We start from the raw sequence: 26,965 nt of genomic DNA, 5'->3' as shown, positions 1-26,965 counted from the left end.
CAAAGCTTTGCACAGATATGAAAAAGTCAAATGTTTCCCCCCTCATTATTTTTCATTTTCCATTGCTTCTATACTTCCAGCCTCTCGCTAGGAGTACAAGTGCTGGAATGCTGCAACTTGCTAGAATGTTTTCTTGCAGTATTTCCAGCTTGCTCTGAAATAAGAAGTACCAGAAATCTCATAGCAATACTCTCATAGCCGGGGGACCTATCTGCTTTGAGCAGTGATCTTGTCACACACTAAATAGATTAGGCTTGGTCATTATTTGGATAGGAGACATTATGGGGAAAACACAAGGTACTGCACTTCACTGCACAAAACATGTAGGATGATTTAGTAGATGGTGCTGGGGTACAGTCAGTATAGAACTGACTTCCCAGCATGCTGAGAAGAAGCCTTGCTTTTGCTAGACAGTGTTGTTAATGTTTGGATGAGATATGTTGCTAACCTCCTTACCACTTTATTTATACCACATACTTGATAACATGATTTTTCTTTTCCTCGACCAAGGTACCTACATTTGCCTACCTGAATATCTCATGAGGTTTCAATGGCATATGTTGTTTGTCTTCACTTCCTGCCCTAAACAGTTGTGTTACTGTGCACTGCTGAAGACTGGCCACATTTCACTCCAGAAGGTTCTGCTTTTAGCTGTGTATAAAATTATCCTTTATATTCTGGGCTAAGTTCTGATTTGCCTTGCAGTTCCATGGATTTAATTGGAATACTTCATTAGCACAGACATTGCCCCATAAAAATGGAAGCTGGGTCTGAGACACCTTTAAAAAAATTGACATGTTAAATATTTGGCAATACCCACAATCAAAATGAGTCCATTTGAATCTGTGCCTCTGGTCACTTTTACTTTCCCTTGGTGTCAACAGGCCTCCTCAGTCAGTCCTTTTTGTTTAGCATTTTGGTTTTTTTCAGAGGGTGAGCTCCTGATTACTAATCTAATGAGTAAATGAGGTGTAGTGGAGTAATGTTGTGGTGTTGGAGGCCATGCCTTTAAGGACTGAGCTTCCCAGACAGAGATTCTGGGTGGAGTGCTCTTGTTATGCACAGTCAGCTGGAACCAGACACAGAAAAAAAAACAGAGCTTTGGCAAGCAGCACCTTAAGCACTGAATGATCACTGATTAGCATATGGTGCCAGGAATATAGCACACGAAGAAGATATGCTTAGTGGAGGAATGGAGCAGTCAAAAGCCCCAGCAGAGTTGAAACTCTTTGGAAATATGGAAGACAACTGGGGGAGGTGTAATCAGCACTTTACTCTGTATCTACAAGCATTGGATGGCAGCAAAAAGGAAGACAGTCGCTGGTGCTGAAGTCCTTGATGTGTTTAATAATTTTCAATTAGCACAGGGAGAGAAGGCTGCCTAGGAAACCGTAGTACAGAAATTTGAGAAGTGCTGCACTCCATTTAACAATGAAACATATGAGAGTGATGTTTTTAAACCAGAAGTGCAAAGGGAAGGGAAACCATAGAAGATTGGCACTAGATCAATCACAAAATCTTCCAATTTTGGGAGGCTAAATGAGTCCCTGATAATAGACCAGCTCATTGTTGGCATCTGGGACAACAAAATCAGAGAGAGACTATTTGAAGACCCAGAATTAACCCTTGGGAAAGCAATTAGAATTTGCCAAGCAAAGGAAGTCACTCAGTCCAGACTGAAGCTTAGGGAGGGTGAATTGTGCTCTGACACTGTGGCCATGACAGAAAATCCAAAATATTACAAGAAAAGAGACCTGACGCAGAAAGGCATGCAGTGCTCAAAGTCAGAGTCCACCAAAAGAGCACATGTAGCAACAGAACAAGTGGACTTGCTTCATCCTGACAGCAGTAATGTCCATGTTCCCAGGGAGTCCTGAAGGTCCAAGGAGCAGCACAGAGCACCTCAAAGACTAACTGAACTTTGTTAGAAAGTTTAGTCATTAGGTCTTTAATACATATTTACAGTTGTGCATTAATATTAAGGTTTTAAAATGTTATTAATTTTTTGCCTTGAAAGTAGACAGAAAATGGAAAGCCCTTCCCTTGAAAAATTTCACATTTTTGAAAATATTTTCATCCTGAACTGGGATGAAACATCAGAATTGTAACATTTTGTTGTGGGAAGGGATTTCAATAAAAACATCTGTTGTGGGAGACCCTAAGTGGAATTTTCCAGTTTCTCAGTTGCTTACAAGGAAAACTCTCGTCATTTTTACTTTCTTAGAATGTGAAACTGATGAGCTTTCCAGTGTTGCTGCTGGAGAGGCAGAGAGCCTGGCTGCTCTCTGTACTCTCTACCCCTGTAGCTGTGGAGAGGACAGGAAAGTGGAGTGGCCAGGCTCTGCTTCTTCAGCCTCCAACCTGGGAAGGGGGCTGAGAGCCAGAGGGTCAAGGTGTTCAGCCTTAGCAGTCCTCCTGGAAAGCCTATGGCAGATATTGGCAAGAGTCTGCCAAGAAGGAAGCTGGGGAGATGTTATTTAGGTACCCGCAACAGAAAGTGGAAAATCAGAATTTTCTGTCAAAACTGAAATGTTTCTGGAGAAAATTTTGGTTTTGTGAAAAGAGCATTTTTCATTAAAGAGTCATACCGATGAATAATTTCTGACCAGCTATACATGGAAGGGAAGGTGTGGTATTGGGGACTGTGTCCTTTAAGGACTTAGCTTCCCAGATAAAGAGTTTGGGTGGGGCATTGTGAAGCTCTTATTGTTATGCACAGCCAGTTGGAATCAGACAAAGAATAAAGCAAAGCTCTTGCTGGCACCTTAAGCACTGAGTGATCACTGACCACCACAGGTGGTGAGGAGAGAAGCCTGTGCTCTGAAAGATGCTCTGTGCCTCATTGAAAAATCAAGGCATACTACAGTTCCAGCCTTTTAAACATGTGTGCCTTTGTTATCCAGTTCCGTGTATAGTTTGGAAAGAATCTAACAAAGGCATAGAATCATAGAATATCAGGGTTGGAAGGTACCTCAGGTGGTCATCTAGTGCAACCCCCTGCTCAAAGCAGGACCAATCCTCAACTAAATCATCCCAGCCAGGGCTTTGTCAAGCCTGATCTTAAAAACCTCAAAGGAAGGAGATTCTACCACCTCCCTAAGTAATGCATTCCAGTGCTTCACCACCTCCTAGTGAAAAAGTTTTTCCTAATATCCAACCTAAACGTCCCCCACTGCAACTTGAGACCATTACTCCTCTTTCTGTCATCTGCTACCACTGAGAACAGTCTAGATCCATCCTCTTTGGAACCCTCTTTTAGGTAGATGAAAGCAGCTATCAAATCCTCCCTCATTCTTCTCTTCTGCAGACTAAACAATCCCAGACACCATTGTCAGAAATAGCTCCTGTTTTCCTGTCCACTTTTAGCATTTTATCTTGGCCACAAAGTGCAGCCCACACAATGAGTAAAGCAATATCCCTAGCTATTTGTCTTCTTAATAGGCAGAGTTGCATGGGAGAAGGCAGGTGTGGGCTCTGGAGCCTCCTATAGCCACCCTTTCTTGCAGAAAACTTTCCCAGTCAGACTTTAGAATGAGCTCTGAGAGACACAACATTCATGTACTTTGCCTCTAGTTTTATTTTTAGTGATTTCATTTTTCTGCCGTAAGTATTTTGTTTTATTTTGTCAAGATCTATTACCAGCACTGTGAAGTGTCAATTCCAGCCCTGTGGATGAAATAGTTTGTCAATGAAATAGTTTCCTGTAAAGCACCTTATTGTTGGGTCATTAGCAGATTAGATCCCAAAGCTTTTTTAAACTGCCTCAGACCAACACCAATAAAGTGTCTGGTGTCAAGGCCCTTAGTTTCTGATGGAGTAAATCATAGAATCATAGGACTGGAAGGGACCTCCAGAGGTCATCTAGTCCAGTTCCCTACACTCATGGCAGGACTAAGTATTATCTAGACCATTCCTGACAGGTGTTTGTCTAACCTGCTCTTAAAAATCTCCAATGATGGAGATTCCACCAGCTTCCTAGGCAATTTATTCCAGTGCTTAACCACCCTGACAGTTAGGAAGCTTTTCCTAATGTCCAACCTAAACCTCCCTTGTTACAATTTAAGCCCATTGCTTCTTGTCCTGTTCTCAGAGGTTAAGAAGAACAATTTTTCTCTCTCCTCCTTGTAACAGCCTTTTATGTACTTGGAAACTGTTATCATGTCCCCTCTAAGTTTTCTCTTTTCCAGACTAAACACACCCAATTTTTTTCAATCTTCCCTCATAGGTCATTTTTCTAGACTTTTAATCATTTTGACAGGTTTCAGAGTAACAGCCATGTTAGTCTGTATTCGCAGAAAGAAAAGGAGTACTTAGTCTCTAAGGTGCCACAAGTACCCCTTTTCTTTTAATCATTTTGGTTGCTCTTCTCTGGACTTTCTCCAATTTGTCCATATCCTTCCTGAAATGTGGCACCCAGAACTGGACACAATGAGAATGCCTCTAATTTTAAAGCCCACTGCACTTTCTGGATAAAATGACAAGCTTACAGACAAGAAAGGCCTGATTCAGCAAAACAGCTAGATACATGCTTAATTTGAAGAGCTTTGATAGTCTAAAAATTAAGCATGTGCTTAAGTGCCTTCTCTCTCTCTCTCTCTCTCTCTCTTTAAAGTACTTAAATGGCCTTCTTCACTGTAGCATCTGAGTGCCTTTCAGTCTTTAATGTATTTATTCTGACAACACCCCTGCGTAGTATGGAAGTGCTATAACCTTTTTACAGCTGGGGAGCTCCGTCATAGAAGAGACTAATGTTAGGTCTATATTAAAAGGGTTTGATGGTGTCATAAATATAAAGGGAAGGGTAAACCCCTTTTTTCTCTGCTTTGTGGCCAAGCAGAGACAAAAGGGGTTTACCCTTCCCTTTATATTTATGCGAGGTTACTTTTAGCTTCTTAACCCTTTACAGGGGAGAGGAGCTTTCCCCTGGCCAGGAGGGATTTCAAAGGGGTTTACCCTTCCCTTTATATTTATGACAGATGGTATATCTTATACCACTTCCTGAATTAAATAAGATATTCTGGCAAAAGGACTTTTTTGCAGGTATAACCATGTCTACACTATGGCTTTTTTGCTGATATAAAAATGTCATAAAGAATCACACCCCTAACTGACATTATATGAGCAAAAAGTTCTAGTGTAGGCCTGGTCTACATGACTTGCCCAAAGTCATATGGGAAATCTGTGGCAGGCAGGGGAATTGAACTCACATTTCCCACTTTCCAGGCTAGCAAACTAATCCGTTCCTCTCTGTCTTTAGCCTTCATGAACTGGGGCCTAAACTAACAAAGGAAAGAGAGCAGCTGTAAAAATGATCTCCACATTGATTTTTACATGAAAAATGGACATTACTGGTCAACATAGAGGTCCAAAGGCCTGGTAGAACGACGCCATAAATCTAAACTATAATTTATGTCTGGCTTCTGTCTCTCTACTGTGAGAAGAACCACAAGTCCTGATTTGAACATCCTGAAAGTTTTTGGCTCGCAAGCCAGCTCTGACATGCGTGGTTAACAGCTACTTCTTAACTGGTCTCTACTCTCTCCCTCTAAGATCCAAGTGACCACTAAAAAGATGGTTCTTGCTTTTGCTAAAATAAAGTGATAAAGAATCCAGCACACAGACAAAACAGATGAATGATATTTTCCTTTATTTTAGTTGTGAAGAACGTCATAGAAACAACGTTGTTGACAATTTTCATGTCTTTCATTGGTTTATCCAAACCACAGAATATTTCTACTTCTTGAATTAGCACTTGAAATATTTATTTTTCCTTTGATTGAACATTTTTTGATTTTTTTATATTTTCACAGACACAGGAACAAAAATTTACCGAAAGGTTAAGAAGGAGAATTTGATTTCTGTCTAACAGAATTTTCTTTAACAGTCATCACACATCCACTAAGATGATGAGTTATTGGTTGTCAATCCTGTACATATTGACCATAATCTTCCAGAATCTGTCCTTCATATATGTTTTAAAAGAGAATATGCTGTGAGCTATAGAACAGAATTAATTATTTTTCCTCCAGAAGAAGAAAAGAGAAGATAATTGCTAAAATAACACTTCGATCAAAAATGTCTCTAAATGCTGAGTACTGTGTAAGGCAAAACTTCAAAGCTCCTTCAAAACTAATACACTTATCAATGCTCTCACACAAGTTAAAATTTCTAACTTTTCATTAAAACACTATTTGGAAATTTTCATTTTTATAATTAATTTTGACCGGTTAAAAAGCAAATGAAGAATGGATGTTACAAAAGAATACGTAAATATCTAGATATCTTGTTCATTCTTGTAGATATTTTTATAGAGATTATTTTCATGTAGGTCTCTGAGGATTTTTTTTAACTCCTGTTGGTTTATAATGTTTTTATGACTTTCAGGTTGGTCACCTCTGTATTAAGATGGCTAAGTAAAAATTCTGTAGAGATCTATTTTAGCGAATACTGTAAGTAATACCTCTCAAACATTCCCTCCTACTTGCAGACGTAGATGTAGTTTTGAAGGAAAGAAATGCTGAAACCCTCATGACTTTGTGTGCATGGCTGCGTATAAAGAGAACAGAGGGGATTTTGCAACTAAATGCATTTTGCTGGGCATCCCAATTAGTTTCGTGAACCAATAACACGTGACTCACTTGTGTAAAACAAATTCTGCATTTTCAAATTTAGAGGTTTTTATTAGAGTTGGTTGAATTATTCATTGCAAATAAACTATTCAGTAAGTGTAGCTTTTTTTATCTTGTTTGTAATTTTTTAAAGACCTGATCCTGATTTCTACCAAGTATTCATTATTCAAATTTTTGCTAACAAAACTAAGCCAGTGGGTTATTTGCAAACTTTTCACTTTGTCTATTTGCTATTGGTTATTTGTGATGTGTGATTGGGTATCTACATCACATGGCATTGTTTCTGCCCTATGCCCACTCCAACTGATTGGATAACTAAAACCTTTTTGAGCAGATGAATAATGTGCTTCTCAACTCAACTATGTCAATATTTCTCAAATTTTTCATAGTTAAGTCCCTTTTTAGGAAAATGAAACCACTCACATTCCCCCTTAACCTATACTGTTAAAGCCCTTCCCAAAATGAGCTGTCACTCTCAGTGGATTGCATTCATTAGTTAAAATAGCCACAGACCACTTCCTATATTGTTCAGCCAGCTCTTGCTTTCATTATGGCATTACATATCTAGCTGGAGCTTAGCAAAACAGTATTCACAAATATTGTTGTGACTAAAACCCACTGATTTCATTTGCTCGTATTCACAATAATTTTTACTTGGCTTGCTCAGTAGGAGTGAGAATGTATTTGCAAATTTGTTCATGGCAAGAAAAACTATTGCAAATACTAGTGTGAATAAACACAAGAGTTATTTACACCAAAACTGGTTTCATGGCCATTTTGAAAAGCTCTGTTTAATACGCATACAATGCATTCACTGAACTATTATGACTGTTCATGGATATTTGCGGACAGGAAAAGAAAATGTGCCTGTTTATAAAGTTTTGGTCATTCAACAGAGAGCAAAAACAATACCACATGACCTAGGTGGCTGTGATGAGACATGTCCACTGATAGCAAACCTAAGGAGCATCACTGCACAAGGGCAGTGCCAATTAGGTGCACCTGCAGAGCCTGCTCTACTTGAAGAAGCTTAAGAAAGTGTAGCTGGCCACAAACTCGAGGGAGTTTGCCCAAGAGGAGAGCCCAGCAGCCAGGGTAGCCCAGCCTGAGGCAGTGACTAGCCTTCCCGTCCTCCCCTTTTCCCCCTCCCCCTTGTTTAGGACAGACAGATACTGCAGCCCTGAGACGGACTCTGGACATCTATTCTCTGTCAGTGCCCTGTAGCCAGACCCGAGGAGCCGTGCCAGGAAATGGAGGTAATTAGACCCAGAAAGGATGCTGGGAGTGAGCTCAGTGATTAGACCCAGAAAGAAGCTGGAAGTGAGCTTGTCCAGGAGTTGGGGCTCTTGTAGGGAACCCAGGGCCAGAGAGCGGAAAAGGTTATGTCCGAGCTCAGATTGAGGGTTGCCTGACTACAGTGACCAATTTCATTAGGATACATTTATTGGATACATTATTTGTAACAAACAATTCAACCAGCTATACACAGAACCAAGACTATAGAAGTGAACCCTCCCCACCCTCCTTAACATGTGTTTTGAGGACTTGTAGTGTATTACAACACCATAGGCAAAATTTGACTAGTCACATTTCATGCATACAGGCTTTCTTTCATGGCAGGAGGCTGCTGGAATCTTTAGCGTCTATTGGTGTGGGAGGGAGAGGGGATTGTTTTGCTTTGTTTTAAATGTGCATTACTCTGCTTAATGTACTTTCACATTAAAGAATTGCAAAGAATAGTACATTTAAACTATAAAACATTGCTAGATGCCTGATCTTGTAGTCCCTCCATGTGTGTCAATGGGAGTTTTGCACATGAAACGATTGCGTGATCAGGCCTGACACCTTGAACAGTTTGTTATTCTAATAGCAGCTGAGCTGATCCACATTGAGATAATTGACCTTGACTTCTGATACAGGTCTTCCTTTCAGCTTAGGATGTGTAACTTGCAGTGCACTGAATTCTGTTCTCTTGGAACAGCCAATGGGGGAAGGACAATTGCTCAGAGCCTTGAAGCTGGAGCTAAATTACTGCTGCAGACACAAAAGGTTGCAGATCAGTTGTTAACATACATCCTATGGTATAGTGGCTTTACAGAAAGGTATAGGAGTCTTATTATTAGTTATTTATATTCTGGTAGTGTCGACTATGTTCTAGGCACTTTCAACACAGGAAGACACAGTTCGTGAACTGAAAAGCTCACAGTTTGCAGCCTGAAATAAATACCAAACATTTGATCAGAATTTTAAACAATTCACTGCATGATTCCAAAGAGAACAGTATATAAATACAATCCTAAATGCTCTTCTTTAACAGTTAGACTATGGGGAGGATTCTGCTCTGTTACTCTAGTATTCATTTGGAGTGTAACTCAGTGAAGACCACGGGATTAGTGCAGATTTTAGGGCCAGTCCATATGGGCAGCACCTTACATATTGACGGAAATGGAACACTGTACAAACATAAGGGCCCTTTGCAGAGTTAGGCTTTGGAATATTGTAACAGAAATCAGAATCTAGACACCTGTGCTGAGTGGACACTGGCTCTGTGGATAATCCAAACAGAAGAAATGGAGGACAGCAAAAATCTGAAAGATTATCCTTTTTTTCCTAATATAGTTGAAAGGTTACAAAATCCACTCCCACCCATAACAACATTCTGAAGTCGTATAGGAAACATGTGCTGGCTTCAGCTGTCAGTCAGTGTTTAGAAATGTTACCAATAATTTATACTCTGGAAGTGATCAACCCGTGGACTCTGGGCTCTCATTGGATCCACTCATTTCAGTTAAATCTTGTTTTGTAAGCAGCTCGGCAGTACATAGGCTATTGAAGCTCTAATGAATCCAGTAATAAGTTCAAATTGCCAGACTAGATTTTTTTTTTAATTTGGTGAAAAAAATTTGCTTTTCTGTGAGCAAAATTTCTTGAACCACATAATTGCTTCAAATCTTCACTGAGCAGACAAATAGTTTTGCTATATACTTTGGCTTGGCTTCTCATATTTCTGTGGGAAACTACAAAGTCAGGAGTGATGAATATGTATGCAAGTTGAATCAGAAGTTGTAAATGTGTGAAACTGGGGTATTTTCATACCTTAGCTTACTGAGCATGGAAGAAATTTTTTTTAAATGTCCATTGAGGGAACTGTGGAATATGAGAACAGAAGTCTGCACAGCATCTGTGTGTCTTGTTTCACTAGCTGTTTTTTGTGGTTTAAGTGCAGTTCACAATTTCAACTCTTCATGTATTTTGGACTTCCAATTGGATCTGGCCTATTGAAAAGTAATATGTCACCTTCTCTTGCTGGATCAAGCAGGAGCTGACGCTCAGGGGCAACAAGAATGCATATGAGTCCACTCCAGTGCTTATGTGAAGCATTTGTTGGGATAGAATAATAGGGCTTTTTTGCAAGTACTCTCTCTCTTTCTATATGTATATGAGATGCAGCATGTGTCAGTGCTAGGGGCTGTACTAACATATACACAGACATATTCTTTGCCCCTGAGTGCTAGCAGTCTGCTGCTATTATTGCCTTGTGATGGAATCCCAATACAATCTATGGATTAGAGATAAGTCTTGTTGGTCACATGTGACATATTATCGGCCTAATCCTCCAAGTGAGTATACATTGTTACCATTCAGGTTTAATCGCGTTTTATCTACTTTTGCACTCATTTTGCACAGGTGAGAATGACAACATAAGGTGCAGGACAGTGGAGAATCAGCCCTATATTTCCAAGTTCCTTGTCTAGTTTTAAATGTCCGAGGCATATTCCCACTAGTTCTCATATCAAATTTTGATAGGTTTCTTGTTAATGTTGTTTTTTTATATATATTCACACTAAATTTCCCTTTTCTTAAGTCCAGCCCATTACTCCTAGTTATATCTTCCTTTACCACATTTAACAATTGCTCTCCTTCCTGAGTTTTTAGTTCATTCAAATATCACTATTCCAGGGTGTTCTCTGGAATTTCCCCCACCTGACCTCCCAGGTCCGAAATAGTTTGAATTTGGTGCCCTTCTGAGCATGTTGCAAAAGACATCTGTTTGTCTGGGTGTTTGGAAAGAGAGGGGTGTGTATGTGTTAGATGATGAATAGGTGGAAGGGAGTTTTTGTAGGTGGCTTGCTGGCTAAGCTTCTGTTGAACTGATTATTGTGATGCTTCTGAGATTTAAGTGCATTGTTAGTGATGTGTCAGGGCACCTCTATCCCTTGATAGGCATCTTTTTAGTTATTGAAATCCAAATTAAAAAAATAAACAAAAAAACTAGTAGACAATTGTCATATTACCCCCAAGTCATCATTTATCCAAATTTTTAATATTACCTCATGCAGACTCTTCACCTCTTTAATCATTAGAGATGTTCTTCTCTGAATCCCCTTTAGTTTGCCCACATCCTCTTGGTGCTGAGTTGCCCATGGAGAGGAAGGAGAGGAAAGTGATTACAGAAGCAGGATAAATTTGGAACGTAGGAAGCTGTGGCTGAATTCTTCTATGTGCAGAAACTGCAAGCACAGGGCAGCAAGGAGTATTTTCAGATTTTGGCTTGCAAGGACAGGAAGAAACTCAAATGCAACATGACCACAAGAGGAAGTGGGTAGCTGGAGAACAGGAGGATGTATGGCTGCCACCTGCCTCCTTCTAGGCTGAGTAGCTGGTGTGAGCATGTTTTGTTTGGACTCATTTCAGTCCATCTTTCTGAATTTCTGCTTTCCTTAGTCCTGGCTCCTTTCATAGTGGCATCTCCCCAAAGACCTTTATAATTTTGCTCCAAGTAAGTAACTTTATACTACAGCAGCTGCCATAGCCAAATCCTAGGAAACAAATATGTACATAAATTAAAGCGAGAGAAAGGACAAGGAGAGGCATTAATTACCAACATTTAGATCATAATTGTCTGATAAATGTTGTAATAACTGCATGTTTCTCTTAGGGATCAAAGAGTCAACAGAGAGGCATGTGGAGCTGCTGCTTGCTTTGTTTTTTTTTATATAGTTGTCAGTGGGGAAACAAAAATAAACATAGTAGATAATGCCAAGTGAAATGATTGACTGGGAAGTTAGAGTTCTGAGCAACCTTGATACCTTTTCCAGTGTAAAGTTTTGCTAATGCTGTGCAGTGAATCTCAGAAGAAGAGATATTTGTTAATTAGTTAATATTTGTAAAGTAAATGTTGCTAAATTAGTTAATGGGCTAGTTTTACCCCCCCGGAGAGGGCGGCTGAAGTGGAAAGTCTGCTGAGGGAGCATGGGGAGGGAGAGATTGCAATGGAAAGTGACTGCAACTTTCCTTGGGCTGGCGTGGTGAGCAACGGGCATTGCCCCCAAAGCAGGCAGTTCTAGCTGGAAAAAGCGTGTAGCTGAGGTGGTGGGGGACTGGTCTGATTCCCTATATCCCTTCTGCTGCTGTCAGAGCTCCCATGGCTATTGACCTCTCAGCAGTTAAAATGGCTTCCTCTGGAAGGAATCTCAGGGCATTCCCACACTTACAGCTGGTGGTGGGATTCTTCTGGAGACATACTCATGCTAGTTCTGATCAAGATAATGTGCTAAAAATAGATTGTAGCCATAGGCCAACCTAGCCACCCCATATAGACCAAGGCATGTATTTGGGATGGCTAACCCATCCTGCTGCTTGTGCCATTCAGCTACACTCTATTTTAGTGTGTGTGGGGTGGAGGAGGTAGGAAGACCCCCTTCCACTGGTTTTCACTGTTGCAGGGAAGTGTCATTTACCCCTACCGATGCCAACCTCTATATAGGTGGCCTAGTATTTTAAAGTTCTACGTAAGCATTAAGAATTGCATATAAGGTAAGAACTAAATATTGCAAGTATAAACAAAGTTCAGTGATTCAGAGGCTTCTGAATGCATGACTCTGGCTAGGGTGCATAATATACCTACCCTACCTCCCAGACAAAGACTTTATATCACTGCTAATTGATCAACAGGAACTGGAAGATGAGATTAAAAGCGAGGTCGTGTTAAATCCATGACAGAAAACAATAGATAAGACAAATTGTGGCGCAACCTCTCTTGTATCTCTGGCCTACATCATTGTGCATGTTTAAGGTCCATAAAAGCCTCTGCTATAGAATCAACATTTTCATCATTTGCCAGAATGTGCATCGGAAGTATTTCATCCAAAGCCATGGTGCTTCCAACAGAAATGCCTGTTCAGCCCGGCAACAGAAAAATGGCTTGAAGATATTAACTGGAACATTCACTCCTTTGAGTTAGTAGCAGAAGCAATTCTTACAGGGTCAGATTTTCAGTGCTGGACTCTCTTTGCAGATGTAGGTTTGCATCAGTAAATAATTACAACCACATTTTTAGACCTGCGGTTCATTGGAGCTTAAGTCTGGTGTTAGATAACTAAATATTACTATTTACACCTGTGAATCAGAGAGCAAAAAAATGCAGGTGCAGTTATTGTATTTGCAGATTTACATAGTCTCAGTAAGATCTGAGTGAAAATCTAGCACTCGGGACAATTCCTAGTCCCATTGTAGCCAATGCCATAACTTCCACTCTCTTCACTAGGACCAAGAAGTTTGACCCATTATGTTAGTACTCTATATCTTGTCTTCCACTTATTAGACAGTTGGATAGTAGTATTTATTGTCTGTTGCCTTATATGCCCTCCCTAGTTCCTGCATGTCTCACAAGCCTTGAGGATTTTTTTCTCCCAGTATCCCTGTGAGGCAGGGAAGTGTTGTAATCCCCAATTTATAGTGTGGCGATGAGGGACAGAGAGATTAACAGCCATATTCTGTACTGTGCATTGCTTCTGCTGGGTGCACTGGGGTGGTGCATGTGCCGGGGTGGAGGATAGCTGCAGGGAATTAGTTATGGCTCTCTGATTCTCTGCGTCATTCCTGGCCCAGGTTAGAGCAGGCTGGGAGATAGCCAGAATACCCTCCAGGCACTCCCTTTCGCTGCCCTGATATCTTCTCTCCTGCAGTGGAGGGTTGCAAGGAGGGAGATTTAGGAGCTGCCAGGAATCCCCACCAGGGGACTTCTGGGTGGTTCACACCACCTTTGAGTTGCCCAACTGCATCTAGCAAAGTAACTTGCCCGAGGTTCTACAGGAATCTGTGGCAGAGCTAGGAACTGAACCTAGAACTTCGTTGTCCTGTTCCAGGGCCATGACCACGAGACCATCCTTATTCTGCTTCCCCCCAGCCCCCTCAAGTTTAAAAAAATTCTACCCACCACAACCTGGGAGTCTGTGAGTAACTGTCTGTTCACATTGTCCATGAGAAGCTGGTGCTACAGCAGGTATTTAGGCATACTGTTAGTTAAAATCATCTAATTTATACAGTGCATTCACAGCCACCGATTAGCTAAAATTGTAGTGGCTGCCTCTCAAAGGCGGTATTTAAATGTCATTATTTGTGGCATTCTCAGCTCTCAGAAGTGGTAAACAAAAATATTCTCCCACCATTAAATGTCATCATAAGCTGTAGTTTGAATGTAGGGGTTTTCTTTGTACAAACTACCTGTTTTGCAGGAAGAAGCTGTGTTATTATTGTTATTGTGGTTAAAGAGTTCACATTACATTGTTGTGGGTATTTGCTAGTGGCAGAGAACCATTAGCTTAGCTACCCACCAATTCCTAAAGGTGGACAGTTATATTAAATACCTTGGTTTTTGACAGAGCCATTGGTCTGTTGTCTATCGAAACATACACGCACGCACACACTTTCATATGCATGTGTGTGCAGTATATATGGGTTGGGAAATGTTAGGGAAGAAAATGGTTCAGGAGTCTTTCTGTTTTAAAATGACTAACAATGAGATCATGGTCGCTTGGAAACATGTTTTCGTTAAGGTTGCACTCCAGAGACTGTGGTTAGTTTCCCCGGGTCTGCAATTGGGCCAAGAAAAGTAATTACAGTGATTAATAATAATATCTGATTTGCTCGTCGCACAGTCCACCCTTTGGAGCTGGTATTGTCTGGGGAAGGGGGAGGTGAATAGTACGGAGGAAATTAGAGTGACGTACTACCATTAAGCTATCCTGCGCTACATAATCCAAACTTTGCTGATGCCAGCACAGCCTGGCATCGGATATTATATACAGCTGTACACTATAGCTATGGTGTGTCTAGTATGGGCTAATTGATATAGCTGAACACTACAGATATGACACTACATACTATAGTATGAACTATTTTCTATAGATATACACTCTGACACTGAAAACAATGCAGCAGTGCGGCTATTGATCTCTGAGGATGAATGTCAACTAGATCCACCTCATATTATGGTGACAGGAATTTGCTCTGAATGCTGCCCTAACAAGTGATATGCGGCATAGCTGAAAATGGGAGGCCCAGAATGTAGCAATAATCCTAAAACCTTAATCAGGTCTGTTCAATATTTTCTATCCCTTGTGGGATGCCATTGCAAGGAGTCAGAGGGGCAAGAGAAAGCCAAAAAGTAGCTGCTTAGGACTACCCTATTCAATCAGAGAGAGAGAGAGAAAGGAAAAACACTTCCCTTGGCAAAGCTGGGCTTCATGATTACAGTAGTCTTCAGCAGCACCACAACCAGGAGGAGTTGCCATGGGAACCATTGAGAAAGATTAAATATATCAAGGAGACCTGATTGTGAGAAATGGGTGAAAATAAGAGAATTAAATTAATGTAGAAATGATGTTTCTGTTTCGCTCCCCAAGTCACAGTAGAAACCTTTAAATTCACAAACATCCAATTAAGAGGAAAGTTATAGTGAAATCTGTAGGCCACTTTTAGAGGAGCCTGATTGCTCTATAATTAAAGGAAAATAAACAGTGTTTTACTCTCCAAAACAAAAATCGAATGGTTCAGATTCTTTTGTGTTTCACTTTCCCCCTGTACGTTCTGCTGTTTTCAACATTTTGAAGCAGACAGTCCACAGTGACCTCCGAGATGTGCTCACAGGTGCAATGGCTTCCAGCCATGCGGTGGCCAAATGATTTTCAGAGAGAAAGGGAATGCTTAACTCCCCACTCTCCTTTGTCATATATTGGCCCAGATTCCTGGACCAGCCAGACTGTGCTCAGTTGCAAGTTATGGTAGTGGGGAAGCAACTCTTCCTATTCCAGGCAGTGCCAAAGCTAATTTTCTGGCATAAAGGAAAGCAGTCTTCACACTATTTTACACTGATTCCAAAAGAGCCTCAGGGCCAGTCCTGGCAGCTGGGGATCAGCTGGTTACAGGGGCTCACTGACTCTTATTCCTGGCAATGCCCTCTGTATGGGCAACCAGGGCTTGGCATGGGAGCCCTATGCAGGGGAATTAAGCCAGTTAAATCAGGATTAAGGCTTTGAGCACTGCCAAAAGGGCACATTAACTCAAGTGCTTGGGTCAGATCCTGAAACTGACTACACCCCGGCTGTGTGGCTCTGGCAATGGAAAGCAGAGAAAGAGCTGCCCTAACAGGGAAACCAGGGATTTCCCTGATGTAGAGGAAATCCGTGGGCAATGCAAAGCTTGTATAGCCGGCATATACACCCCAGTTCCCAGCCCATGGGTACTGGGAGCACTTCTGAGCAGGAGACAGTATTCTCCAGTGATCCAGGTTGGGGGAGTGGTCCCTGGGGATCACTCGATCCAGTGTTCTCTATAGGCTGTCTTTGTGTGGTGTTCCAGGGGTACATTCCAGACTAGTGGGAGGCTCTGCAACCATGGGTGCCTTACAATGCTTTGCTGTAATAGCTTCCATCTGGGATGCTCACAAAGAGCCTTCCACGATACAAGCCACACCCTGAGTGAGTGTGTGTGTAACTGCAACCTGCCAGCTACACCCTGGCTCTCACCAGCTTTGGTTATACTGCTGGGTGACCCCCAAACACCCCTAGTCCTGGATCTTCCTCCAGAAATGTATATCTTGTACTCCTCAGCCCTCTTTTAGACAGTACAAATATATTGTCAGTTATTCCTTTAAGGGAACAATATACCAGATTATTATCTTAAATAGTTACCCAGACACTTCATCTTAAACACACTGGATTAACTAAAACAGTAAAACAAAATTATTAAGTACAAAGAGCGAGATTTTAAGTGAGTATAAGTAATGAGACATAAAAGTCAGAAATGGTTACAAGAAAATTAAAGATAAAATGTTTACTCATGCCTAATTTAACAAACTATATTAGATTCAAACAAAATTTCCTACACCACATGTTTCCAGCTAGTTTGTTGACCAAACTCTTTACGTCAGAACCCCTCATCTAAAATCCAATGGCTGTTTTCTTTTGTGTTCTTAGGTGCAGAGAATGTGATGGGCAGAGGGGAGAGAGAAAGAGAGAGAGATGGATGCCTTGGGATGTTTGACCCTCCTTTTTATAGTTTCAGTCCCCCTCTTAAAAAACATTTCCAGCTGAGACCCAGGAGACAGTGTCTCTTTAGAAGAATATTCCCTGCTGGTTTTTTCACCTGTTTGAACTTCCTTGGTTTTCCTCCCTGCTTGATGACTCTGTTTACTGCTTAAATGCAAATTAAGGCAAGCACACATTCTTTCCCTGGTCAGGGCTGTGGGCTTTAGAACTTGTGTTGTTAACACCATACAGGGGAATCTTATAACTTCACATACAATGTTGCCACACATATTTTACCAGGACAATACTAACCAGCAAATTATGAGTTTTCAAATGAGACCTTGCAAGTCATTCTTTGGACAAAGATTATTACAATAATATGTAGGGTGTGAATACAAGGGTGTATTCAGTCACACTTAGGTTATGCTGGGTCAGGTACAAGGACCAGGGAAGTAGAAAGGTGTTTCAGAGCCACTTTTTTCCACCAACCCCAGGTCCTGCTTGAAGTGCACCCTGGCTTCACCTGTGGATCTAGCTTTTACTTGTCATGCCTGTGTGTCTTTTGCATTTTGGATACAGGAAAAAAATAATGCAGCATTTTAAAATTGAATATAAATACAGTGCTTTGTGGAGGTAGCTTCCAATACTGGTGGGAATGGCAATTGTGCGTGTAGAGGTTCTTGCATGGAGACGACATTTTCACCAGGCAAAGCCCAAAGCAGGGAGCAGTGCAGTTGCACTGCCCAGGACAATGTCTTCTTAAGCTCCCAGAGAACACAATGACTGCACGTCCTCTCTAGACAGAGTCATATTTACTAACCTCCACAGCTAGCCAGCTACATTGGCCCATGAGAAGGGAATAAGACTCTGATCACCCATGGATTTCACACCCTTCCCACATCTGGTTCCTGTGTACTGATGACTCACAAACTGCTCATTTAGAAACATAATTCAAATTGGCCATTATAGCGATTTGGGGGCGCTCTTTTAAAAAGAATTGTATGTATCTGACATGTATGGAATGCTGCTGAGGGAGATGATGACACCATGTGGGGTGGGGTGGCCTGCCATCACTGCATTCAGCTCCACACCTCTTTTGTGTTGAACATAGATGGTGTGGGGTTTCTGCTGTCCCACTGCCTGCCTCACACAGGAACTTGGTGGAGGATGAGCTAGCTGATGCTCACCGTAGAGAAGACTAAAGTAATTATTATTACTTAATTTATATTACTGAGGCCTCAATCGGGATCAGTGTCCCCTTGTATTGGGCGCAGTACATACAAATACATGGGCACGGTCACAACTCTGAAGGGTTCATGGGCTAAGTATCTTGGTAGGTAGGGTTAGCATCATGAGGGTATTTTGGCTGCCTCCTCTACTGGGTCCAAGTCTGCTCTTACTCCACGTCCAAGATGGTCACAATTTGGGGCTCATTTTGTGTCCGACAATTGCTTTTTGATTCCTAATCGGCCTTTTTTATTTATATCTGCTACAGTTCTCTCTGCCTTTGGAAGCCCCAGAATGGATTACCATATTGTGCTCTACCTGAGGTACCCTTTACAACCACTTGGTGAAGAATGTGGCTGCCCTTCTGTGAGGTGTTTTTAGACTTAGGGGTAAAGGTACTTGGTTACGCTGTTAACGAGTTCAGTATAAAAGCCTGCATATATACATTACAGTTCTCTGATAGCAGTACTGGCTTCCTGTTTGCATCCAGTCAAGTTGTTGAAATAGATCTATAAAGCCCTCCATTGCTTGAGACCTGGCTCTATATTTGTCTGCCTCTCTCCTAGCACTCCTGGCAGTAGAAGTCAGCTGAGGAACCCTGTGCTAATATCTTGTGGTTGGGGGCAGGCAGTGGCGAACCTCCCAGCTCTAGAATTCACTTCCTTGTTTGTGCAACAGGATCTAAATACGCTGTCTTCATGGCCTGTTACCCAGGACTTCTCTTCTCTCAGTTTTGCCAGTGGGGGCTGGGTGTTTATTTTAGTCTTTTGGAGGGCGTCTCTGCTGACATTGCGCACTATGATGCTGTGTGTAGTGTTTTCAGCGACTGCACATGAACCCAGAGTTTGCATATATTGGAAAATAAATAAAGAAATAAAATACAATTAATTCACTAAAGTGCATTTTTCCTTTGATTCAGACAGACATGGGAAATATATGGAAATTAAAGCAAAATACTTCCAGCTCTTGTAATTATTCAAGGTCATATTTCAGTGTGAATCTGTGTTAGGAATATACAGTGCTGTAGCTTTTGTTTCCATTGCTTTTTCCCACACTGGAGCTCAGCACACTTTATGATTATTGTCACAGTCTGTTCTGTGTCCAGTATGATCGCAATCCCCAAAGGTTTATTCCACGTAGCAAACATCCTGTAATAGTGACCTGCTCTAATAACAGGAAATTTATTTTTAAACTGAATAATGCCTACTCCATTTTAATCTGTTTCTTTTCCAGAAAATGTTTGACATAAAAATCTACTATACTGACCAACGTCTGATTTGGCCCCATATACCTTCATACCAACTGAAGCCTACAGTTTTGTGTTAATTCTAAATAGCAGCTAACCATTTTTTCCATCTTGTACTCAATAAGCACTAAATCAGGGGTGTGCAAACTATGGCCCGTGGGCCGGAGTCATTTTAAGCCGGCTCATGAGCTCCTGCTGGGGAGCAGGGGTCTGGGGTTTGCCTTGCGCCGGTGCTCCAGCCGGGGTGCAGGGTTGGGAGCTGCACCACGCGGCTCCCGGAAGCCGTGGCATGGCCCAGCCCGGGCTGCTATGGGCTCCAAAAGCCCCCTCCGGTGCTCCAATGGGAGCTGCAGGCACCGTGCCCACGGATGGGGCAGCGTGCAGAGCCACCTGGCCATGCCTCCGCATAGGAGCCGGAGAGGGATGTGCTGCTACTTCTGGCAGCTGCATGAGGTAAGTGCTGCTTGAAGCCTGCACCCCTGAGACTCTCCCCATGCCCCAACCTCCTGCCCAGCCCCGATCCCCTTCCTGCCCTCCAAACCCTTGGATCCCAGTCCCGAGCACCCTCCTGCACCCCAAACTCCTTATCCCCAGCCCCACCCCAGATCCTGCACCCTAGCCTGGAGCCCCCTCCCATACCCTGAACTTAATTCTGGCACCACCCTGGAGCCCGCACCCCCAACTGGAGCCCTCACCCCCTCCCACATCCCAACCCCAATTTAATGAGCATTCATGGCCCGCCATAAAATTTCTGTTCCCAGATGTGGCCCTGAGGTCAAAAAGTTTGCCCACCCCTGAACTAAATAATAAATAACAGCAAACAATATGAAATCAGACAAACATCAGAAGGTCGTTGCTTGTCAGTCAGTCATCTTGAAGCAAATTGACTGTCCTCATTTTAATCAACAACTGCACAAAGTTTTTCACCCTTTATGGGAATAGCTCATGTTATGGCATGACATTATAGCAGTGGATAGGTGAGGTTCTGTGGCCTGCAGTGTGCAGGAGGTCAGACTAGGTGATCACAATGGTCCCTTCTGGCCTTAAAGTCTATGAGTCTGACTCTAATTCACACAATACAAATATCTGAATCTTTGCCTTTTTTACCTACACTGGATAATGTGACATTACTCAGGGGTCAATGACACTTCTATTCATTGGACAATAGGGGTTGTTTCTTTACAACCTATATACACAAGTGTTGATCTTTCTCCTATAATTGATTTGCTTGGTAGGCCAGCAAGCCCATCATGTCAGATTCTCTTTCAAAGGGCCCTGCAGGACTGCCTGAATATCTAATACATAGGTAAAAGAAAAGGAGTACTCATGGCACCTTAGAGACCAACAAATTTATTTGAGCATAAGCTTTCGTGAGCTACAGCTCACTTCATCGGATGCATCCAGTATCAGCACTTTGGCATGAATCACCTTTATGCTTCATAGCTTTTCCCTTTAGGGCATTAAAGGGAAATTCACAGGACCTCATATACTAAGTCAGCTTTGCAGGAAGAAAAGTGCACTAAGATTTGTGAGAATGCTGGCAAAAATTAGCATAAAACTTCGGATTCCTCCCAGCTTTGTATAGTATTACCCAGTCAGCTTTGACACTCACTTAACTCCCATTGACTTTAAAGCAGCTAAGCATTAATAGCAGAATCAAAACAGAGAAAAAACATTATCTTTTGTAGCTGGTGCCTAAATATCATGCAGACGGGCACTTTAGTAACAACTTAGCTAGAACAGAATATTCTGTCCTGTGGTTCAGTATATCTCATAAAAAAGTTTGACTCACAGGAAAAAAGCTAGTTTGATACTTATTTGTGCTTGCAAATCTTTAGATGGGTATTCACTTTATTTGTCTTAAATTATTAAATTTCTAGATCAGTGGTTTTTAACCTTTTTTTCATTTGTGGACCCCTAAAAATTTCAAATGGAGGTGTGGACTGCTTTGGAAGTCTTTGATTTAGTCTGCTGAGTCCCAGGGGTCCACAGACCACAGGTTGAAAACCACTGTTCTACATGAACTACCAATACCACTTATAATTTTTCTGTTTGTTTATTTTAAGAATGCTATTTACATTAGTGGAATCCTTCAGAATAATTAATTGTAGTCTGTATAAATATATCTGCCGCCGCCACAGTGACATTTGGGAAGGAGTACACTGATTCCCTTATATTTCAAATGCCAGGGTGCTTTTGCTATTTGGAGGCAAGTGACAAAGTACTCTAAATGAGTTCTGGCATAATTTGACTCTTTCCATCCCAGTTTGAGAGGGCTTGAAGGTAAGTGTCACGGAGTCCCCGGTGATGCTCTGGAACTGCTCCCTACAAAGCCAGTCAGGACTCTGGGGAAGTCTCCTTTCTGTGAGCAGACTGTCTTCAGGACACACAGCTCACACAACTTCCACCTTCCTGGGTCTGACCTCGGAGCATTCAGCATCCTCTGCCCCTCCGTGTGCTTCCCACAGTGAATCCGCCCAGGCTGGGTCCTGGGGAAGCCAGAGGGTCCTGCACCCCAACTCCGCAGTCAGACGTGACTCAGCCAGCCAGTGAAACAGAAGGTTTATTAGATGACAGGAACATGGTCTAAAACAGAGCTTGTAGGTACAGAGAACAGGACCCCTCAGCTGGGTCCATTTTGGGGGGCAGTGAGCCAGACAACCACGTCTGCACTTCACTCCATGTCCCTAGCCAGCCCCAAACTGAAACTCTCTCAAGCCCCTCCTCCTCTGGGATTTGTCCCTTTCCCAGGCCAGGAGGGCACCTGATTTCTTTGTTCTCCAACCCTTTAGCTCTCACCTTGCAGGGGGGAAGGGCCAGGCCATCAGTTGCCAGGAAACAGGGTGTTGGCCATTCTCTGTGTCCAGATCCATGCACACACCTGCCTTCTAGGGCTCTGCAACAATCATACACCCTTATCCCACCACCTAGATACTTAAGAACTGCCTAGGGGAAACTGAGGCACCCCCACAATATTCAGAGGAAACATTAAGAACAGTCCCGTTTCATCACAGTAGGACAAAGGCAAAAGAATAATAATAGCTCAGAAAGCTTCAAGTGATATAAAATTAATTATTTCAGCATAAAGAATATTTTCTCTTTCCCTCAGTTTCAAGATTCAGCATTTCTACTGTAACAAAAATTAATGTGAGGATGTGAAAAACATTTAGGTTTTTATTAATTTTTACACATGGATGTGTGTCTGTGCACACACACACACAGAGTCTTAGATTACTAAGCGGTGCTTGCAAGCACAAGAAAAAACTCCCGGAAATGTGACTTTCTTAACCAGTTCTGCTGTAACACAACAAAAATTGACCCTCCATTTATATGCACAGTGTCTCTGGAAAATACAGGCAGCAAAATGCAGCCAAAATTCCATGTACATCTGTAAATGGTTGAGTATCAAACAGTTCATGCCACTCAGAATGTCACAGAGACACCCCATTGAAATTTTTCAGAAATCTTTTCCAGATTTGCAAATTCTCTTTGATGTTTTGTTTTAAAAGAACAAAGTTATGACACAATTTTACAGTAGATGTGATACTGACTGACATATAGCAAAAGATCCCTCCTGTTGGAACCATGATGCAATAAATATGCAATATTAAAGTGGCCAAATAAAGATTGCAGCTGCTTTAATTTTTGTTTTTTGATTACTCACTCTTGAAATAACAGGCCACAATCTGCAGTTTTCCTCTGAGATTTCATTCCATCACTGCTATATATGCACAGCAAAAGATGGTTGAAGACCTTGGGTCAGATTAATTAGTGATGTAACTCCATTCTTTCTGGCACTAGCGTATCTCTTGATTTTCATAACAGGTGTTCAAAAGCCTGCAAAGAGTCTCTTATAGATTAGGATATGAGCTTGTGCTTATGAAGAAAACAATCGTTGAGCTAATGGACAATACTGAGGATGATGGCAGGTTGTTCTTGAACTTCCCAGTACTAGCATGCAGGACACCAATAGCAAGCTATGCTTGAGAGAGAAAATATCACAATGTATGTTATCAAAATAGTACTGAATTTTAAAGACTGAGTGTATGTCTATATTGCAATCATAAGGTGTGATTGAAGTGCAAGTAGACATGCCTGCACTCCTTTGGGAACTGGAGCAGTGCAGCTGAGGCAGTGAATGTTTCAGCATGAGCTAGCCCTACAAGTAATTACTCAGAGTTCCAAGTTGGCTTGTATAGTCTACTCTGAATTCATGCTACTATGGCTTCATTGCTCTGGGACTAGAGTAAAACTAGCTCGGGTATGGCTACATGAGCTGCAGAGACACCCTGTGAGTGCACCATAGACATTCCCTTAATTTAACACATCTGATAGGACTGTGTTTAGAATTACAGTAACAGTGCATTTTGCTACAACAGAAATGACCTAGGTTAGAAAGTAAGTGGTCTCATATCTTTCTCCCTACCTCTTGTGGACCCATCTAAAGAATAATTTTAAATGTAACCACTGGAAAAAAAATCTATTCATGAAGGAATAAGGTGATGTAGAAATAGCAGTAATGAGGTGGAGGAAATGAAGGCAGTGATACCAAATTGAAGAGGTTGACAGGGAGCTCCGAGGGGTAGAAAGAGCAGAAAAGACTGTGGTTTACCTGGAAAGAAGGTAGCTTTCACATCAGAACCTGCTGTTGGCTATCATGTGAAACATACCAAACAAGCCCCCTTGTAGCACATATGGTCCATAATAAAGGCTTGAGGGGCCCTCTGTATTGGGGTGAGTTTCACGCCAAAGGAATTACATGTACTGATTTACCAGCGATACCTAATTACTGATAACACTAAGCACTTATCTAGCACTTTTCATCTGTTGATCTCTAAGCTAATTTTAAAGGTGGAAAAGCATTGTTACCTCTTTATAATGTTGGGGAAACTAATGTCCAGAGAGGTTCCTTGTTCAAGACGACACAGCAAATCTCAAGCAAAGTCAGAATCCAAGTCTGTTGACTTACAGCCCTGGGCTTTTTCACCTGGACAAAGCTGCTTCCTTGCATGCATGGAATTGTGAAAAGCACTAATAGAAGTTCCTGTTGGATAAAAGCAGTGCCTGTTACACACCAGTGTTCAGTGTGCTTTTCTAGAGGTAATGTATTCAGATTGGATACAGACTAACAGGGCTGCTACTCTGATACCTCACTCTGTTCAGTTTAATTTCCTTTTTAATTTTAGAGTCAAGGACTTAAATTCTCTAGATTGGCTTTGGGTTTTTTATCATACAGTGAGCTCACTTAGAAAAGTTTCTTCTGGTTCTAGAGATAGAGAAGATTGCTCTATACTCAAGAGGGGGAATAGTGCTAGAGCCAGAATATATCTCCTGAACTAGAAAAAGCATTTTAGTTATACCTACTGTGAGGACTTATGGAGCTATATAGGGAATATAAGATACTGTGGTTTGCCTCTCCTAGGATATTTTTAACACTGTAATCCAGTTTATTGGCATACGTTATTTTTATTGCTATTTATTGGTGGCTGATAATTGCCAAGAAAAACAGTATGACACCTGCATTATTGGTTATGCTATATGTCTTGAGAAATTGTTTTAGAATAGAGTGTCCTTATTTCAAATACTTGAACGTTCTTATGAAAAATGTAGAACACACTTTTTCTTCAAGCAGCTTCAAAAATCTAAATGTCTGCTTTTACTTTCTAAGGTATGATACGGATGTTGAATGTTTCCATGAAGGTGAAGATACAGTGATAATACCACTGAATGAATTCATTATTATTGATCATCCTGTATATTGTTCACGGTATAATTCTATTATTAGGGATTATATTGAAATAAAGCAGTCTTGGACAATCAGAGTGCAGAGATCACGAATAGATGCTCACAATGATAATCTGATTTTTCAGTAACTATCCAATCTGCATAGCCCTTTACTCTCATTTGTGACTGACCTTAAAACTCTCCGTCCATATGCCGACAATTCCATAATGCCACTGTAGCTAATTTGGTTTTCTTCTAGTTCTAAAATACACAAAGTCTCAGAAGTTCAGTATTTAGTTATTTTACTTGCAATATAACAGTATCTTCTGGGTTTTTTCTGTTAACTCAAAAATAACCATATTCCAGGCTAATTATTACCTTGGGCCTCTGACTTTATTTAGCCCAGGATATGGTTATAACTTAAAAACAGGAAGTATCTTCTTCAAGTTGTCATCTATATAAGTGAGGTGGTAGGGAGTGTTCTGACCAGTCAAAAGATTCCCTTTGTTATAGAAATATGGCCAAAACCATTATGGATTCCTATGGTGAGCTCTTGCCTTACTTTGTTTTTTGGCATTTAGGAGCATATCTAGACCCCAGCCCTCTGCCTGAGTCTCAGTGCTGGGGGGATGCACAGAAGGACACAGTGAGAGTAATCCATTTCCCCAGGCCATGGAGTGGCTGCAGATCTGCTCCAGAGAGGCTTCTGTGAAGTAGTTCTGGAGTAGCTTATGGAGGTACTTTATGTGGGCATCCCACCCATGCCCCACCTTTCATACATTGCTGTGGGGGCTCAAACAAGATGGTGTCGTGCCACTCAAGGAAGGCTCTTCTTGACTACATTGGGAGTTGGATCAGGTCCTTGCTGAGCAGTGCCCCCACAACCAGAACCTCCCTCTCCCACCAGAGTGCCACCAATTTATCTAAAGAAGAACCACCCAAGCCATGGAGAAAGAGGCTGGATTTGACCCTCAAACAATGTAGGTGGTGTGTCCTGCTTTCTATCAGTGGCATAGGGAGCTGATAAATTGGAAGACATCTATACTTGCCATAGTGACTTTCCCAGTCTTTCCTGTGAATTCTGTATTTTAAACCTGAGAGGTTCCAGTCCACATGGAGGAAATTTTAGTGGCCAAAATAAACAGTTTCCTATTAAGCAAAACTATTCTCTGGAACTAGAAAACCTACTCAGTTTACCAGGAGGTTCAGTGTGGGGTAATCAGAATGGAAAGTTAAATTAACCAAGAAATTTCTGACTTGATATCTAGCCAACATTTCTTTTCTGTTGGATAATTAGAAGTCAAGAAAATGTGGCTAAATAGCCAAATATTCTACTCCCAGCTATTTAATTTACTAAACATACTTGTACCGTATTTATATTACATAGTGTATTGTATTTTACAGGGGCTTGTAATATTGTCTCTTGGCAGAAGGAAGTTGTTAAACAATTGCCCTTTTACATCTGTCAGCTCAAGGCTATTCAGATTTATTCTAGTGGAAGCTGAACCTTTCAAGTATTTCCTCACATTCATTTTCCTATCCCTCCCACTGCAGAGACGGACTCTTTCAAACCATATCCAGGGCTCCGGTGAATAGCAGGCTATGGTGGGCAGTTGAGAACTCACAGCATCACACCCCAATATAAACATACAGGTTAGATGGTCTTTCATATGGAAAACCTTGTCAGGAAGAGTTCTCAGACATTTTTCTCACGTCCAAATTCTCAAAGGCAACAAAGTGATGGTGCATTTCTTACTAGGGATAGTTAAACTCATGCCTAATTTTGAACTATTTGACCACTGCAGTTTTGAAAATTTGACTAAACCTGA

This window comes from Lepidochelys kempii, chromosome 2 (assembly GCF_965140285.1).
Source record: "Lepidochelys kempii isolate rLepKem1 chromosome 2, rLepKem1.hap1, whole genome shotgun sequence".
In the NCBI taxonomy this organism is placed as follows: Eukaryota; Metazoa; Chordata; order Testudines; family Cheloniidae; genus Lepidochelys; species Lepidochelys kempii.
Note: the sequence above shows the minus strand (reverse complement) of the source record.